Below are 17,995 nucleotides of genomic sequence, written 5' to 3'. Positions count from 1 at the left end.
AATGTATTAATATAATACCAAAATAGGGCAAGTGCTTGGGTTGATGAGATTCTTTGCCTATGGGCTATGATTTAAAGGCCAGTTTAGTAGAAATATGGACTCAATATTGACATAAGTTTATGCTCTTATACAACAATTTATAGTTTGATGCCCTTCAGGTGACTCCATGGACTATAGCCTGCGAGGCTCCTCTGTCCATGGCATTCTTCAGGCAAGAATACTGGAATAGGTTGCCATTTCCTTCTCCAGGGTATCTTCCCAACCTAAGGATTGAACCGGCATCTCTTAAATCTCCAGCATTGGCAGGTGTGTTTTTTTTACCACTAGAGCCACCTGGAAAGCCCAAATTTGGTTTAGCATGAATTTAAAAAATTTAACAATAGGAAATATTGAAAAATGAAAGCAATGCAGAACTGCAAAATAAATTAATTTCTTTTGGACCAGTTCTTAAGCAAATAAATAAGCATATATGATTTCATATAGTTTACTCCAAAACAGAAATTACACTTACAGAAATTACACTGATTTGCAACTTCCCTTTTTAAAATTAAGATATTATAATTTTTAGAACATTTTAGATTCACAGCAAAATTGAGGGTATAGAGATTTCCCATATATTCCCTGCACCCATACATGCCCAGCCTCTTCCTTTATCAACAGCCTCCCCCAGAGTGGTGCATCTGTTACAACTGATGAACCTATGTTGACACGTGTAATTATCCAAAATTACATTACAGTTCACTTCTGATGTATTTTCTATGAGTGCAATTTCCTTTTGTGTACTGTTACAGTTTAAGAGTTCTACAGAGAACACTTTATGGCTTTAGAATTAAAATCATAAGTATAAACAAATGCTATTGTTGCTGTTGTTCGGTCGCCATGTCGTACCTTGGGGATATACCTTTTAAACAAAATTTTCACATAGATTCTTTTAAAAACGTATTTTCCCTTATTTATTTATTGGCTGTACTGGGTCTTTTGTGGTCACTTCTCTTGTCGCACAGGCTCTGGGCATGCAAGCTTCAGTAGCTGCAGCACACAGGCTCAGTATTTGTGGCACACTGGCTCTGTTGTTCCTAAGCATGTGGGATCTTCCTGGACCAGGAATTGAACCTGTGTCCCCTGCATTGGCAGGCAGATTCTTAACCAATGGACCATGAGGAAAGTTCCTCGTATAAATTCTTGATCTGCTGATATCATCTAAAGTTGCACAGGTTGGTCAATTTAGGAACTGTGGAGCATGAATCTGGGAGTTTTACTCTTGGGTGTCCATGGCTCCAATCCAATTATTTTCCTGTCAACAAGTTCCTCTTCCATTTGCACAACTGATATAAAACTGTGCCTATGTATCACAAACTTTTAAAAAAATAAAATAATATTTCTAGGATAATTGTTAATAACACTTCTCTAAGAATTTAAAAATGAGTTTAAAAACTAATATTTGGATGATTTATACACTGAGAAAGCCCTAAGGCATAATATAGTACAGTTTTTTTGTTTTGCAGATGAAGAAACCAAGGTTCAACAAGACCAAATGACATGTCCAAGACTGAACAACAAATGTGTAGTTGGGCTGGAAGGTGAGACTCCAGTGGTTACTTTTTATCTCTCAACTCAGTGCCCTTTCTATTCTAAAAAATGATAACTGGGATTTTTGAAGACCAATAAACACAGAAAATTAATGTTATTTCAACAAATGGTTAATAAGCAATTTTACAAAAAAATTTTCTACTTGATGAAAGTAAGTTGAAATTTTAAGCAAATGAATGGTTCATTGAGTTCTTTTTTGTACTATACACATATACAGTGTCATTTTTAACAGAATCTTAAAAGAATATATTTAACAGAGTTAAACAATTTTATGGCATTTCTGGCATCGCTAGTTATTTCACAGTTGTCATGGAAGTGGGACTCTATTGACATAAAAGGAAGAACTCAGAAGACCAGCCCTTCACTGTTCCCAGTTGGGGTGCTGGCTGATATTAAGCAAAAAAGATGTCTTGCCTTTTTGAATAAGAGTGAATAGGTACTGGTTTGGAACATTAATTATAAAGATCACATAATGAAAGAGAAAACATTTACCTATATGGAGCAAGAGAAAGTTTCCTATGTGTCAACAAAATGAAAGTTGTCATCAGTTGAGGGCTTTTTCATTCATATTGATAATTTACAGCTGTGTTTTCTACTGTCTGCTTAAATCCAAACATGAAAGAATTTCTTTTTTTTCAATTGCTCTGAGAACAGAAAAGAAGCAAAATTAGCATACCATATCCCCAATAGGGTTAAAATGAAAGGAAAACAGGTGTTTAAGTTAATTCTCTTTCCACTGGAAGGTTTCTTTTAATAATGTGCTTCTTGAACATTTAAAGTGGTCTAAGATTGCCTATAAACCAATTTAAACATGCAATGCCCAGAAAAACCTATTTTATAAAACATGGCTGATTGTTTACATTAATTTCTGAAAAGAAATATGTATTCACATATGGAAAAGGCTGCATACCCCTTTAAAAAAATACACTAAGTGAAAAGTTATATATGTTATAGTTTTCGAGTTTCAAGATGTAAACCATGTAAAGATATATATATATATATATAAGGTTTCCATGTTTTATTAACTTTGACATTAATTTAATGAAATTAGGTGATTTAACACTGAGTCAGTTATGTGGCCTCTATAGTAATAAGGTGACAGCACAAGCTTAATTCTGAAATGTGCCTTTTGAAGACAAAATATTAATTTCTTCTTAAACATCTCTTATTAAATTAAGACTTTCAGATTCATAAATGGAAAAGCATCTTGCTAATTCCATGCAAATCACAATAGGAATTGGAATTAGAGCCTGATTTTTTCCTTTGTAGGACTATTCCTATGTTGCCTAGACACGCACCAAGAAGTAAACCAAGCTTACTTCTTAGTGCCGTAGTTTAACTCTTTCTGTTCCTTTGCCCCAGGTATGATATTAAGATAATATCTTTTATACATTTGCTATTGCCCTCTTTTTTTGTTCGAGTTTTTGTTAAATGTTTGTAGTTCATAGCATTTCTATAAGAAGGACTTTTGTAATCTATGTTGCCTTTAAATCTTTTATCCATCATGTATTTATTGAGTTCGAATATGGCCATGTACTGTTCTAGACAGAGGGGATGTGTCTGTGAAGAAAAAAGACAAAGGTTCCTCCTTGTGGAAGGTCTAGTGCAGAGATAAACAATAAATCATCAACCAACAAATTCAATGTTGGAAGGCAGTAAGTGTTCTGGAAAGAGGAAAAAAGACTAGGGAAAGAGTGGTCAAGAGTTCCTGGAGGAGGTGTTGGCAGATTGCAATTGTCAATGTAGTCAGAATGGACCCCATCGAGAAGAGACACTTGAGTAAAGACTGAAACTAGTGAAGCAGCTTCTATTTAACAACAACATGCTTTTCATTAAAACAATACTTTCTTTAATCCATTTTTTAAAAATTAATTAATTAAGTTTTGGCTCTGCTGGGTCTTTGCTGCTGCTCGGACTTTTCTTTTGTCACAAAGAGTGGGTGTTACTCTCTATTTGCACTGCGCAGGCTTCTCATTGCAGTGGCTTCTCTTGTGGAGCACAGGCTCTAGGGAGCGTGGGCTTCAGAAGTTGTGACTGGAAGGTTTAGTTGCCCCACGGTATATGGAATCTTCCCAAACCAGGGATCAAACCCAAGTCTTCTTCATTGGTAGGCAAATTTTTGACCATTGAACCATCAGGGAACTCTTTAAAAGAATTTAGACTGAAGACCTGTTCCCAGAATACAGCAATCACCAGCAATATCTGCAAAGACTATGGATTGAGTGTGGTGGGGAAAACTTGGCAGAGCCTATAGACGAGAGTCCGCTCTGTGTTCCTTTGTCTCTGCACAGCCCAGTGAACATCTGTTTACCAAACATTTGCTTTTTCATTGCAATGTTAATTGGCTTCCTCCCCTTTGAAATTCCAAACCACTACACCCAACATCCTCTTTTGTCTTCACTGAAGATGGTATTTAAGGTGAGAGTTACTCAATTCTCCATGGTCTCCACATGTATACATGTTGTTAAACTTTTGTTTGACTTTCTCCTGTTAATCTATCTCTTGTCAATTTAGCCAGAAGAACCTGGAGCAGTAGAAGAAAATGTCTTCCTCCTTGACAGAGTTAACCAGGTAAAGAAGCAGGTACAAACAGTCTGAGTGGGCAAAATAGCTCATGCACATGAAATTTTCTTGGGCTCCAAAATCACTGCATATGGTGTCTGCAGACAAACCCAGGCACCATATTAAAAAGCAGACACATCACTTTGCCTACAAAGGTCCGTGTAGTCAAAGCTATTGTTTTTCCTGTAGTCATGCAGGGATATGAGAGTTGGGCCGTAAAGAAGGCTGAGCACCAAGGAATTGATGCCTCTTGTGAGTCCCTTGGATTGCAGGGAGATCAAACCAGTCAATCATAAAGGAAATCAATCCTGAATATACATTGGAAGGACTGATGCTGAAGCAGAAGCTCCATTACTTTGGCCACCTGATGCGAAGGGTTAACTCATTGAAAAAGACTCTGATGCTGGGAAATATTGGAGAAGGCAATGGCAACCCACTCCAGTACTCCTGCCTGGAAAATCCCATGGATGGAGGAGACTGGTAGGCTGCAGTCCATGGGGTCGATAAGAGTCGGACAGGTCTTCACTTTCACTTTTCACGTTAATGCATTGGAGAAGGAAATGGCAACCCACTCCAGTGTTCTTGCCTGGAGAATCCCAGGGACAGGGGAGCCTGGTTGGCTGTCGTCTATGGGGTCGCACAGAATTGGACACTACTGAAGCAACTTAGCAGCAGCAGCAGCAGCTGGGAAATATTGAAGGCAGGAGGAGAAGGGGTCGACAGAGGATGAGATGGTTGGATAGCATTACTGACTCAGTGGACTATGAAGTTTGAGCAAACTCCAGGGAATGGTGAAGGACAAGGAAGCCTGGTGTGCTGCAGTCCATGGGGTTGCAAAGAGTTGGACATGACTTAGCGACTGAACAACGACAACAGGTGCTATAATGATGGGAATGACATAAGGAGAGATCTTAAGGCCACAACGGCTAAGGTGGAATGATCGAGGTACTGTTGAGACTAGCTCTGTTAGGGACCTTTGTCTTTATAGGTAAACCTCACTTCTACAAATGTCAATTAGCATTTTATTGCAATTGTGCTCCTCTTATCAATTCATTGTGTCTTCTTATTTGTCTTTGGATGTAAGGTATCTTTTTTGGTAGGTTCCAGCATTTTTTGCAGAGAAGGCAATGGCACCCCACTCCAGTACTCTTGCCTGGAAAATCCCATGGACAGAGGAGCCTGGTAGGCTGCAGTCCATGGGGTCGCTAAGAGTCGGACACGACTGAGCGACTTCACTTTCACTTTTCACTTTCATGCATTAGAGAAGGAAATGGCAACCCACTCCAGTGATCTCGCCTGGAGAATCCCCTCTCCCAGGGGGAGCCTGGTGGGCTGCTGTCTCTGGGGTCTCACAGAGTCGGACATGACTGAAGCGACTTAGCAGCAGCAGCAGCAGAATTTTTTGGTTTATTATTGTTCAACAGTTAGTTGTGATTTTGGTGTTTTTGTTAAGAGGTGAGGTCATATCCTTCTACTCTGCTACCTTGTTGATTTCCTCATTAGCCTTTTAATTGTGATGCTCGGTTTCAATTGTGTTTATTTTTTAAGGTAAACTTTTTAGTATAAGCTATTCTAATTTTCCTTTTACTTAATAATATTTATATTTTACAGTCTACTTATCCTGGTAGCTCAGCTGATAAAGAATCTGCCTGCAATGCAGGAGACCTGGGTTCGATCCCTGGGTTGGGAAGGTCCCCTGGAGAAGGCAACAGCTACCCACTCCAGTATTCTGACCTGGAGAATTCTATGAACAGAGGAGCCTGGCAGGCTACAGTTCATGGGGTTGCAAAGGGTCAGACACCACTGAACAACTTTCACTTTATTTAAAAATAGAATGATAATTTTATAATCAACATGATTATAGACGTGCATAGATTTAGAAGTAACTATGAAGGTGGTACAGGCATGACTCAAGTTTGAGAAACTACTAGGCTAGTGTTTGGCAAATTATGCCCCTTGGGCCAAAACTGGCTCTCCACCTGCTTTTGTAAATAACACATATTGCAATACAGTCACACCCATTTGTTTATTACTGCCTGTGGTTGCTCTCCCTACACTGACAGAGATGAATAGTTGAGACAAAGACTATATAGTCCAAAAAAACCTAAAATATTAATATTTACTATCCAACCTTCTGCAGAAAAAAATGTGCTGATCCCTCTATCAACCCATACTATAAAAACATTTTTAAAAATGCAATCAGTACAATTTGAACTTTTAAGACATGGATACATTTAACAGCCAAATTTGTCCTTTTATTATGTGTCTCTTTTCTATATTCAAGACACTTGGTGCCTTTCTACAGATTAGGAGCATTCCAGGACACCTAAGACTTGAGGCCATGTGAGAACACTGAGCTATTATGAGAGTTTCTTTGTCTACTGTTTGACAGGATGGATTCTGCCTTCTCCTCAAATTCCGTTTGATCAGAAATGCTGTGGCATGATAAAAGGAGCTGACGAATTACTGAGGCCCCGAAGCTCCACTAAAGATTAGAGTAAAACATGTACTTCAAAGGATCCTGGTGAAGGAGGAAAGGTCAATAGCTTTGATTTCTAAATGGAGAGGAAGCCAAGGGATTTAGAATGAGGGAATTGGAAACCATTTTTTTGTTTTAATTTTTTTTTTTTTGCCACTCCTTACAGGATCTTAGTTCCTGGACAAGGGATTGAATTTGTGCCCCCTGCATTGGGAGTGCAGAGTCTTAACTGCTGGACTGGTGGGGAAGTCCCTGAAAACCATCATTCTTAAATGAGTTTTGGTAGAGCAATGTAGGGATTGCTTATCTGGTGGTCAACGTTCTGCCACACTCTGGTTTCATGTTCCTTTTCAGCTTCACAAAGTAAGTCTTCCATAATCAATATTCTTGCAAGAAGACATTTCTCTTGATACTTCTGTATATTCTGAGCACTCTTTTCAGTGTTTGGCTTCTATTATTTCACTTCATCCTTACATTTACCCCATGAAGTAAGCACTGTTATTATCCTGTTTTACAAAAGAGGGCACGGAAGTCCTCCACGGAGAGGTTTAGTAACCTGCTCAAAATCATATGACTGGTAATAAAGTGAGGATTTGAACCCAAGATTTGATTCCAGTACCTGTTTTTTAATCACTGACCTGCATGCTTGTGTGATAAGTCACTTCAGTCCTGTCTGACTCTTTGCAGCTCTATGGACTTTAGCTGTCCAGGTTCCTCTGTCCATTAGTCTCCAGGCAAGAATACTGAAGTGGGCTGCCATGCCCTCCTCCAGGGGGTCTTTCTGATCCATGGATTGAACTCGTACATTTCTTACATCACTTGCATTGGCAGGCAGGTTCTTTACTACTAATGCCACCTGGGAAAGGCAATGACTATCCTGCTGCTGCTGCTAAGTCGCTTCAGTCGTGTCCGACTCTGTGCAACCCCATAGACGGTAGCCCACCAGGCTCCCCCGTCCCTGGGATTCTCCAGGCAAGAGCACTGGAGTGGGTTGCCATTTCCTTCTCCAGTGCATGAAAGTGAAAAGTGAAAGTGAAGTCGCTCAGTCATGTCCGACCCTCAGCGACCCCATGGACTGCAGCCTACCAGGCTCCTCCGTCCATGGGATTTTCCAGGCAAGAGTACTGGAGTGGGGTGCCATCGCCTTCTCCGATGACTATCCTACTCTGCCTCTATTCTGACCTGGACACCCTGTGAAAAGCACAGTATAAAAGTCACATTGCCAAACCAAACTTGGATCTGCTCACCTGCATGTAGTAAAGCCAATTTACTGACTCCCAATTATGGTGAAAAAAAAGTGCAACATTTGTTGCAGAGTGCCATGCAAGGAGTCCAGGGCAGCTAGTGCTCAAAACACTCCCTGATGGGTTTTTTGAAAGGACTTTTTAACAAAGGCAAGGTTGGGGAGGAGGAGTCCCAGAGTATGAGGTCAGTTCATGCATAATTCTCTGATTGGTTGATGGTGAGGTAACAGGGGTTAACATTATCAATCCTTAAGGGACAGTGGGTCTGGGAGCTATGTGCTTTTGGTCATCAATTAGTTAATTTCTTCCATTTGGTGGTGATTTGGGCATTTGTTAAAAAAAAACTAAGGAAATATGCACCAGATACTAAGCAACAGAAATTTACTTTGTCAGTTCTGGACGTTAGAAGTCAGAGACCAAGTTTTGGTAGGATTCTTTTTTAATGAGAGCTGTCTTCCTGGCTTGCAGATGGCTGCCTTCTCACTGTCTTTGTATGGTGGATAGAGAGCAAGCTCTCCCCCTTCTTTTTATAAAACACTAATCTTATCAGATTAGGGCCCTACCCTTATGACTTCCTTTAATTACCTCTATACAGGTTGTATCTCCTAATAGAGTGACATTGGAGGTTAAGGCTTCAAAATGTGAATCTGGTGGGGAACATAATTCAGTTCATAGCCCTTACTTTTTTAATTCAAAGTAACCACTGGACCTCCAGTGAAGTCCCCCCCCCCATATTAATTACTTTAAATGAAAGTAACTAAAGAAATGGCCCATGTAAGAGGGACACTTAGATCTCCCTGTCTCCCTGAAAGTAGGAAATAAATTTCCCATGTGAAGGGTTCTATTCTCGAACCCAGAGGTAGAAAAACATTGTTAGGGAGTTTAGAGCCAATAAGCCTGTATAAACAAACCTGTAATGCCATATTATTATTGTTAACATGAGGATTGTTAGTGTAAATAAATGATAAATCCAAATTTTATTGCAGAGTAGTTGAACATGGCCATCTCTTAAGCTCTAGTCTTCAGGAGAATACATTATTCAGAGGGATATTTCCCAAATAAGGTGCAAAATAAGTAATCGAAACATACTTTTACATCCTCAAAACTTCAATAATTTTAGACATTATAATACCACTCTTTAATTAGGGCAGACTGGTGATTTTGAACTGGAGAGGGTGCTACTGGCTTCTAGTAGATAGAGACTAGGGATGTTGCTAAATATCCTACAGGGTGCAGTATAGCCCCTCCAACAAGGACTTATGTGGCCCCAAATGTCAAAAGTGATAAAGTTGAGGGCTTCCCTGGTGACTCAGTGGTAAAGAATCCTCCTGCCAATGGAGGAGACATGGGTTTGATCCCTGATACTGCAAAATCCCACATGCTGCAGAGCAACCAAGCCCGTGAGCCGCAGTTATTGAGCCTGCGCTGTAGAGCCTGGGAGCTGCAACTACTGAAGACCACACACCCTAGAGCTGATGTTCTGCAACAAGAGAAGCCGCTGCAGTGAGGAGCCTGTGCACTGCAGCTAGAGAACAGCCCTCACTCACCACAACTAGAGAAGACTGTGTGCCGCAGTGACCCAGCACAACCAAAACTAAATAAACAAATAAATAAAGTTACATATAAAAAAGAAAGCTTTGCATTTTTTTTTTAAGGGATAACATTTAGAAACTTGATGTGTAGTCGCTCAGTTGAGTCCGACTCTTTGTGACCCCATGGACTGTAGCCCACCACGCTCTTCCGTCCATGGGATTTTCCAGGCAAGAGTACTAGAGTGGGTTGCCATTTCCTTCTCCTTAGAAATGAGGATAAATGTAAATATAGAGCTGTGATGTTCCCTTTGCTTCTACTTTTCAATGTAAATGTAGCATAATTTTTGTGTTAGGGAATAAAAAATATTCCTTCTATCTTTCTAGGTTCTTTGGTTGGTCTAATAATAAAATTGACAAAAGACAGAATAAAAGGAGAAAAGGAAAGCTTAATAACATGTATACCTCCTGAAAACATGGGGGAGGCCAAGGAAAACTGAGTAGCTCACCAAAATTACCAAAGCCACCACCTTAAATACCATCTTCAGCTAAAGACAAAAGAAGTTGGGAGTGGGGGGAGTCAGTTACGGTGGTTTACCAGGAAAAGTACAAGTAGAATAAACAAGGGTAAGGTTGTTGTGCAAATCTAAGTCATTCCCATCTCCACTGATAGGAGTTTCTAGAGGTAAATTTATCATACTCTTCCTGGTACAGTGAGGGAGATATCCTTACAAATGAAGGTTTATCTTTTTTTAACTGAAGTATTAGTTGACTTATAAATTGTCTTAGTTTCAGGTATATAGCAAAGCGATTCATATATATATATTGTTTTTTTTCAGATTCTTTCCTATCATAGGTTATTACAAGATATAGATTATAGTTCCCTGTACTATACAATAAATCCTTGTAGTTTTTTATATAGCGGTGTGTAACTTTTAATTATACACTCTTAATTTATCCTTCCCTCCCTTACCCTTTGGTAACCATAAGTTTGTTTGTGTCTGTGTTTTTGTTTCCATTTTGTCAATAAATTCATTTGTACTATTTTTTAGATTCTACATATAACCTGGCAGGCTACAGTCCATGGGGTTGCAAAGAGTCAGATACAACTGAGCACGCATGCACCCACATAAGTGATTATCGTATAGTATTGGAGAGTTCTCTTCTACAGGTAAATGTCTCTTACAAAAGGGTAACTTCTTCACAGTTTTCAGATCTCCTGTACCTGCAGTTTCTTAAAAATAACCAGCTTAAAATAATCCTTTTGCCAAAGAGGCATATTTTGGGATAGCAAATTCTGCTCCCCTATTGTTCATATCAATATTCAGCATTTACACCATTATGACTGTTTGCTGCTGAGTCAAGTAATATACTATGATTATCACATCAACGGTTTTCATTTAATATAAATTCTGCTTCTCACAAGGCAATTCTTGCCTCATTTTTTTTTCATTTTTATGCCTAACTACTATTAAATCCTCCTACATATTACATTAATCTCTCAACATGATTTCCACATTGTCAAGCTTACCAGTTAGTCCAAAGTCATTTTTTACCTAGAGAAAATGTTTTTCTAGAGCACTCTTGTTTTTATGTTCCATGTTAGAAAACACTGTGAAACAGGCCCAGAGAGGTTCAGTGTGCAAAAGTCAGGTGGTTAGTGTATAACAGCTGGAACTTACACCCAGGCAAGGCAATCTGTCCCTTGCATTTATTATTGGTGTCTCTGTTAGGGAAACATTGACCAAAACCACTTGAGTTGGCCAAGCATTTTGATAACTACTCATCTAGTTGTCTCAAGAAAGGCAGTTCTGATAAGGAACAAGATGACACTGCCAAAAACCAACCAGGAGAATTCAAAAGGGGCCTAAAGGAGCGAGGAGATGCCACTAATAATGTTATCCTACCGATCTCCCACAATTCTTTGTGATGGAATCCATCCACTGAGAGATGTGCACACCACCAGGAAGGAGCCTATGTCAGACCAAATATAGGCCAAGCAAGATGATTGGCGAGAAACAACTGGGAAATTAACCCCAATACCATAAAACCTGAGACAGTGAGCCACATGGTGCAGTTCTCCTGGGTTCCCTAACCCTACTGCACTCTGCCCAGACACCCCTTCCCAATAAAGTATTTTGCAGGGCTTCCCTGGTGGCTCAGTGGTAAAGAATTTGTCTGCCAGTGTAGGAGACATAGGTTTGAACCCTGGTCCAGGAAGACCCCACATGTCATGGAGCAACAAAGCCTGTGCATCACAACTACTGAGCTTGTGCTCTAAACCCAGGAACAGTAACTAATGAGCATGCTGCAACTACCGTCCTCGTGCCCTAGAGCTGGTGCTCTGCAACAAGAGACGTCGCCACAATCAGAAGCCCACACACCACAATGAGGGTAGCCCCTACTCACTGCAACTAGGGAAAAGCCCATGCAGCAGTGAAGACCCAGCAGAGATAAAAATAAATTAATGAATTTTCAAACACCAAGAAAGTCTTTTGCTTTGTTGATACATGTCTCCTTGAACAATTCATTTACAAATGTTAGACAAAAGCCCACTCTCGGGAGTTCCCCTTCTTACAACATCTTTATCAGTTATCAGTTGCCAAGATAATTATGTGTAACAAACGACTGCAAAAACTCAGTCCTTCAAGAAACCATGAAACCATTATTTTTCATGTTTCTGAGGTTGGCTAGGCTTAGTTGTGGCAGCTTATCAGAGCTAGATGGATTCCATTTACCTGTGGGCTAGTCCAGGCATGTGCCCATTGGGACAGCAAGAATGCAAGAACAGATTCAATTGTGCAAGTACATTTCAGCTTTTGATTATCACTTCCTCTTAATGTTCTGCTGATAAAGCAAAACATATGGCCAAATCAAAGTCAAGTGTCAGGAAAATTCAGTCCCCCTGTGTGTGGCAGGGGAGAGGGCAGGGAGTGGAGACTGGCAGGGGTGTGGGTGCCGGGGGAAGAGTAGGAAGTGATTATTGATTAACAATAACTGGAGCTACCACATTGATCAGCCTGCATACAAGGTGGAAATACTTTTGTTACAGAGTCTGATTCATTTTGGAGCATAAAAGCAAGTCATTTACAAACATTCTTGTAAAACCGTCAGAATAAAGCAATAACTATATAAATGACAAAAGACTTAAAAGCATGGCTAAAGATTTAATTACAATGCAATTGTTAAGAAAATTTGGCTACTTCTGTGACAGATGACATTTTAAGATAATAACTAGAATTATGACTGACAACATACCAGGACATTTCAAATTTTAGGAATTTCATATAATTTCTAGAACATTTATATTAATAATATTCATTCATATAATGAATGGATAACTAAGAAGTTTATCATTACTCATTTGACATGTGTTTCCTATGTAATTTAACATACAAAATCAGCCTAATTTGAGGGCCCTCTGAAGCATCTCAAAGTTAACTAGAGGCCAAAATAACTTCATTTAGAATTTGACTTGAGAAAGTTTGCAAAAAAAAAAAAAAAAAAAAAAAACAAAAGGTTTTAAATGTTTGGTCAAGTAGGATCATAAGTCACTGTGAAACAGTATTTATTCACTTAACCAAAGTGACAATAAAGGATTCCAAAGACAAATGCAGAAAGTTGCAACAGATTAGTTAAAGGGTAAAGAAACTTCACAATCTGTTATCAAAAGAGGTCAATATTTTAAGAAAAGTTTGTCTTCTCAACAGAGGAAAAAAACCCCAAATTCCAGTTTTGCATCATTTCATTTTTAATATTAAAATTCACTCATTTGATTAAATTCAATCTAATATCAGTTGGTTTTAATCACACATGAAATTCTTTTATCAAAAGACAAAAACTAATGTCTATAAATATATATAGGGCTTCTCTGGTAACTCAGCTGGTGTATATATATTAATACATAGTAGTACAGCATTTCAATAAAGCACAAAATATATTTATTAAAAGCCTCAAACATATTTAGTTTTTCTGTAATAAGACATCAAAAGTAAATAACATAAACTTCTTTAGCAATGTTTCAGTATTTTATCTTGTCAAAAATGATCTAGAAAGTCAATAAATTTCATCAGTTAATTTAGCAGAACTTAAAAGTTTCAAGTCACCAAAAATCTGGAGAAACTATTTTTAGATAGACATATGATGAAACATAATTATCCATAAAGACTTCACCCAAAAATATTTTTCTTATTTATCTTTTTATTACTTCTGATAATATCATCATACTGTTAATTTTCTTGTTAACAAATTTTGTAACAGAGATGCATGCTGCTGCTGCTGCTGCTAAGTCGCTTCAGTCGTGTCCGACTCTGCGCAACCCCATAGACGGCAGCCCACCAGGCTCCCCTGTCCCTGGGATTCTCCAGAGATGCATGCATGCATACAGTCATGTCCGACTCTCTGCAACCCCATGGACTGTAGCCTGCTCTTCTGTCCATGGTATTTTCCAGGCAAGAACACCGGAGTGGACTGCCATGTCCTTCTCCACGTAATAGAGATAACATGAGCTTATTGACTTTCAGCTAATGTAGGTACAATTATATTTAATATTGATGACTTAAAAACATATTCATATTAATTAAGCCATCAACTTATCCTCATTCATTAAAGATTAATCCTAGATCATGTGATCTTTTTAAACTTTGGGCTAGTCTAATTACATTTAGAAATATTTGACTTGTAAGTGCTTACTTTAAGTCAGTTAAATAGAGTTCTTTTACAAATTAATTTTGATAACACCATCAGGTGTTAGGCACATATCATATGTACAATAATCACACAGACATACGTACATATAGATAGACATAGACAGAGATCTCATAGTTTTTCTGCTTGAGTTTTTTAAAATTTTTTCACATCTTTTTTGTTTTTATTTTTTATTTTTTTAAATTAATTTATTTTAATTGGAGGCTAATTACTTTACAATATTGTAGTGGGTTTTGCCATACACTGACATGAATCAGCCATGGGTGTACATCTGTTTCCCATCCTGAACCCCGTTCCCACCTCCTTTCCCATCCCATCCCTCTGGGTCATCCCAGTGCACCAGCCCTGAGCACCCTGTCTCATGCATCGAACCTGGACTGGCAATCTGCTTCACATATGATAATATACATGTTTCAATGCTATTCTCTCAGATCATCCCACCCTCGCCTTCTTCTACAGAGTCCAGTAGACTGTTCTATACATCTGTGTCTCTCTTGCTATCTTGCATATAGGGTTATTGTTACCATCTTTCTAAATTCCATATATATGCATTAGTATACTGTATTGGTGTTTTTCTTTTTGACTTGCTTCACTCTGTATAATAGGCTCCAGTTTCATCCACCTCATTAGAACTGATTCAAATGTATTCTTTTTAATGGCTGAGTAATATTCCACTGTGTATATGTACCACAGCTTTCTTATCCATTCATCTGCCGATGGACATCTAGGTTGCTTCCATGTCCTAGCTATTGTAAACAGTGCTGCGATGAACATTGGGGTACATGTGTCTCTTTCAATTCTGGTTTCATCGGTGTGTATGCCCAGCAGTGGGATTGCTGGGTCGTATAGCAGTTCTATTTCCAGTTTTTTAAGGAATCTCCACACTGTTCTCCATAGTGGCTGTACTAGTTTGCATTCCCACCAACAGTGTAAGAGGGTTCCCTTTTCTCCACACCCTCTTCAGCATTTATTGTTTGTAGACTTTTTGATAGCAGTCATGGCATGAAATGGTACCTCGTTGTGGTTTTGCTTTGCATTTCTCTGATAATGAGTGATGTTGAGCATCTTTTCATATGTTTTTTAGCCATCTGCATGTCTTCTTTGGAGAAATGTCTGTTTAGTTCTTTGGCCCATTTTTTTGATTGGGTTGTTTATTTTTCTGAAATTGAGCTGCAGGAGTTGCTTGTATATTTTTGAAATTAATTCTTTGTCAGTTGCTTCATTTGCTATTATTTTCTCCCATTCTGAAGGCTGTCTTTTCACCCTGCTTATAGTTTCCTTTGTTGTCTGCCTGAGTTTTAAAAGGCATCTTTTTCCTTTTTTCCTCTTTCAATTTTAGGTTCTACTCTGAACTAAAGCTCAGGTGATGTGGGCTTAGTTTACTTTTCAATGACATGATAAGAGTTATAACTTCAAGTTTCCTCCTTAGGAACACTACTGTTCTCTCAGGGTCAGAATTTTGAAACAGATGTTTTATCAAGCTAGCTGTCTCTACAATTTTGAAATATCGAAAGAGTTCCATCCTGGTTGTTTAGGAGTAAGATAAGAGAACTTCTCTGGTGGTTCAGTGGTTCAGAATTTACCTGACAATGCAGGAGACATGGGTTTGATCCCTGGTCTGGGAAGAAGTCCAAGCTTCACAACTACTGAGCCCACGAGCCTAGAACCTATGCTCCACAGCAAGAAGCCTCCAGAATGGGAAGCCTGCATTGCGTACTGTAAGGAAGAGTAGCCCTGCTTACTGCAACTAGAGAGAGCCTGACCACTGCAACACAGCCATAGTGCAGGCAAAAAATAAATACATTAAAAAAAAGGGAAAATGATTATTTATTAGCCCATTTCCAGGTAAGGGATCTGGGAGCAAGACCTGGGTTCCATGTTCATACATTTAGTGGGAAGAAAAGGCAGCAGAAACCTGCCGCTGCTCTGACTGAAGGAGGAAACAGAACAGGCTCTGGGCCGGACTGTGGACTTCTTTGCCCAGTATCTTTGGAAACGACATACAAACTGGAAAACCAGGCCCCCAGAAAAAAGAGCCCCAGGGCTCTCTGTGCCTAAACACACACAACAGAAGTCGCTCAGTCGTGTCCGACTCTTTGCGACCCCATGGATTGTAGCCCACCAGGCTCCTAGGTCCATGGGATTTTCCAGGCATGAATACTGGAGTGGGTTGCCGTTTCCTTCTCCAGGGGATCGTCCTGACCCAGGGATCGAACCCAGGTCTCCCGCATTGTAGGCAGACGCTTTACCGTCTGAGCTACCAGGGAAGTCCATCAAAAACACAGAAGAGTAGTAGTAAGTTTCAAAATGATGTCAGTTGAGATCTTTTATAGATGAAATCTACTTCCTAGAAGTCAACTCGCCAATTATATGCACAGCTGGAGACAAGAGGCGGCAAAAAAAGGTCCAACTGGAAAATATCTCGGGTACCCAATTAGATCCAGTTATTCTGCATCTGTGGATTTAAAATGATCATCATCCATGGTGGAATAGATGTGTCCCTCGTTGCTTAGAAAATCCACAGCTAGCTTGATTGAGGCTACAGACATGTGCTGGAGTTGGTTCTTGAGATCCTGAAAGTTCAATCCTTCAGATCTTGGGCAAGCCTTGAACAAATTCAGCACCTGGTTCTGGGCCACAGTGAGGCCATTTGCTGGTATGAAGTTGTTCCCACCCAAGTTCCCAGCTTCACCCATTCCTGGATTGCTGATAGGCGCTCTCCCTGTTGAAGGCTGGCTGTTCGATTTGCTCAGCATCATGTGTGCATTGACTACTTCCAGAGTATGTGTGGTGAACTCATTCATATCCTCCAGGGCATGATCTTAAAGGCTACCAGGCTTTTCTTGTTCTGGAAAGATCTCAGATGACCAGCCACTTTCACATATGTTTCTGGAGGGACCACAGTGTTTTCACCACTGGCATCATCTGTGTCAACCCACTGGCGAACATCCATGGGTGCAGCTGTCATGTCATCTATCTTGTAAACAATGTTGGTTGCAGCCTTCTCTGCATTTCTGATAATCCGCACAATAGTGACCTGTGAAATCTCAACATTTCCAATTCTGAATACTTCATCAACCAGAGTAGCAGAAAGCAGCTGAGATATGGTACGGGGTAAAATGTGCTGAGCTCGAGCTCTGGATTTCTTTTGGCCTGGGAAGCTGTCGGAGATCCAAAGCCCCCAGGGGACCGTGTGTAGCCGCTGGCTCCCCCGACAGAGGAGGTGCTATAGCTTTCAAATCCACTGTGCCTAAAAGAATACCCTAATTATCTGTGTAACCGAATAGAATCATACATTCTATTATGCTTATTGGGGTATGACCACAGGCCTATTGATAATTGTCCACTGTTAACTACCTAGGCTTAAGGCATATGATCATGGTTAACTTTGATTATATCTTTTTCCTTTGTTCAGACTAGTTTCAGAGAAGCTTATACACTTAGGGTATATAAGGTTTTCACAAAACTGATCGGGGCCCTTGGCTAAGAGGAGACTCTGCCTTGGGCCACTGGTGTAATAAACTGCACTCCACTATTTGCATTGTCCTTCTGAGTGAGTTTGTTTCCCGAAACGTGTGGCTACAACGTGACTACACAGCTTTGTGCTCACGAAACCTTTCTCCTCCTCCTGGAGGAAGGATACAGGGCCAGGAGGGAGCAGCTGGCTTTACTCTCAGCTGGCCTCTGAGTTGAACTGATATAAGACAGCATGTGTGCATGCTTGGTCATGTCCACCTCTTTGCGACCCCATGGACTGTAGCCTGCCAAACTCCTCTGTCTATGGGATTTTCCAGGTAAGAATACTGGAGTGGGTTGCCATTTCTTCCTTCCAGGGATCTTCCTGACCCAGGGATCGAATTTGCATCTCCTATGGCTCCTGCATT

General features: G+C 39.8%; 1 pseudogene; it reads right to left on the bottom strand.

The window, feature by feature from the left end:
* Positions 1 to 16,555: 16,555 nt before the first annotated feature.
* Positions 16,556 to 17,319, bottom strand: LOC138987523 (replication protein A 32 kDa subunit pseudogene; annotated as a pseudogene).
* Positions 17,320 to 17,995: the final 676 nt, after the last annotated feature.

Source organism: Bos mutus, chromosome 4, assembly GCF_027580195.1.
Source record: "Bos mutus isolate GX-2022 chromosome 4, NWIPB_WYAK_1.1, whole genome shotgun sequence".
In the NCBI taxonomy this organism is placed as follows: domain Eukaryota; kingdom Metazoa; phylum Chordata; class Mammalia; order Artiodactyla; family Bovidae; genus Bos; species Bos mutus.
This window is presented reverse-complemented; position numbering and strand designations above follow the sequence as displayed.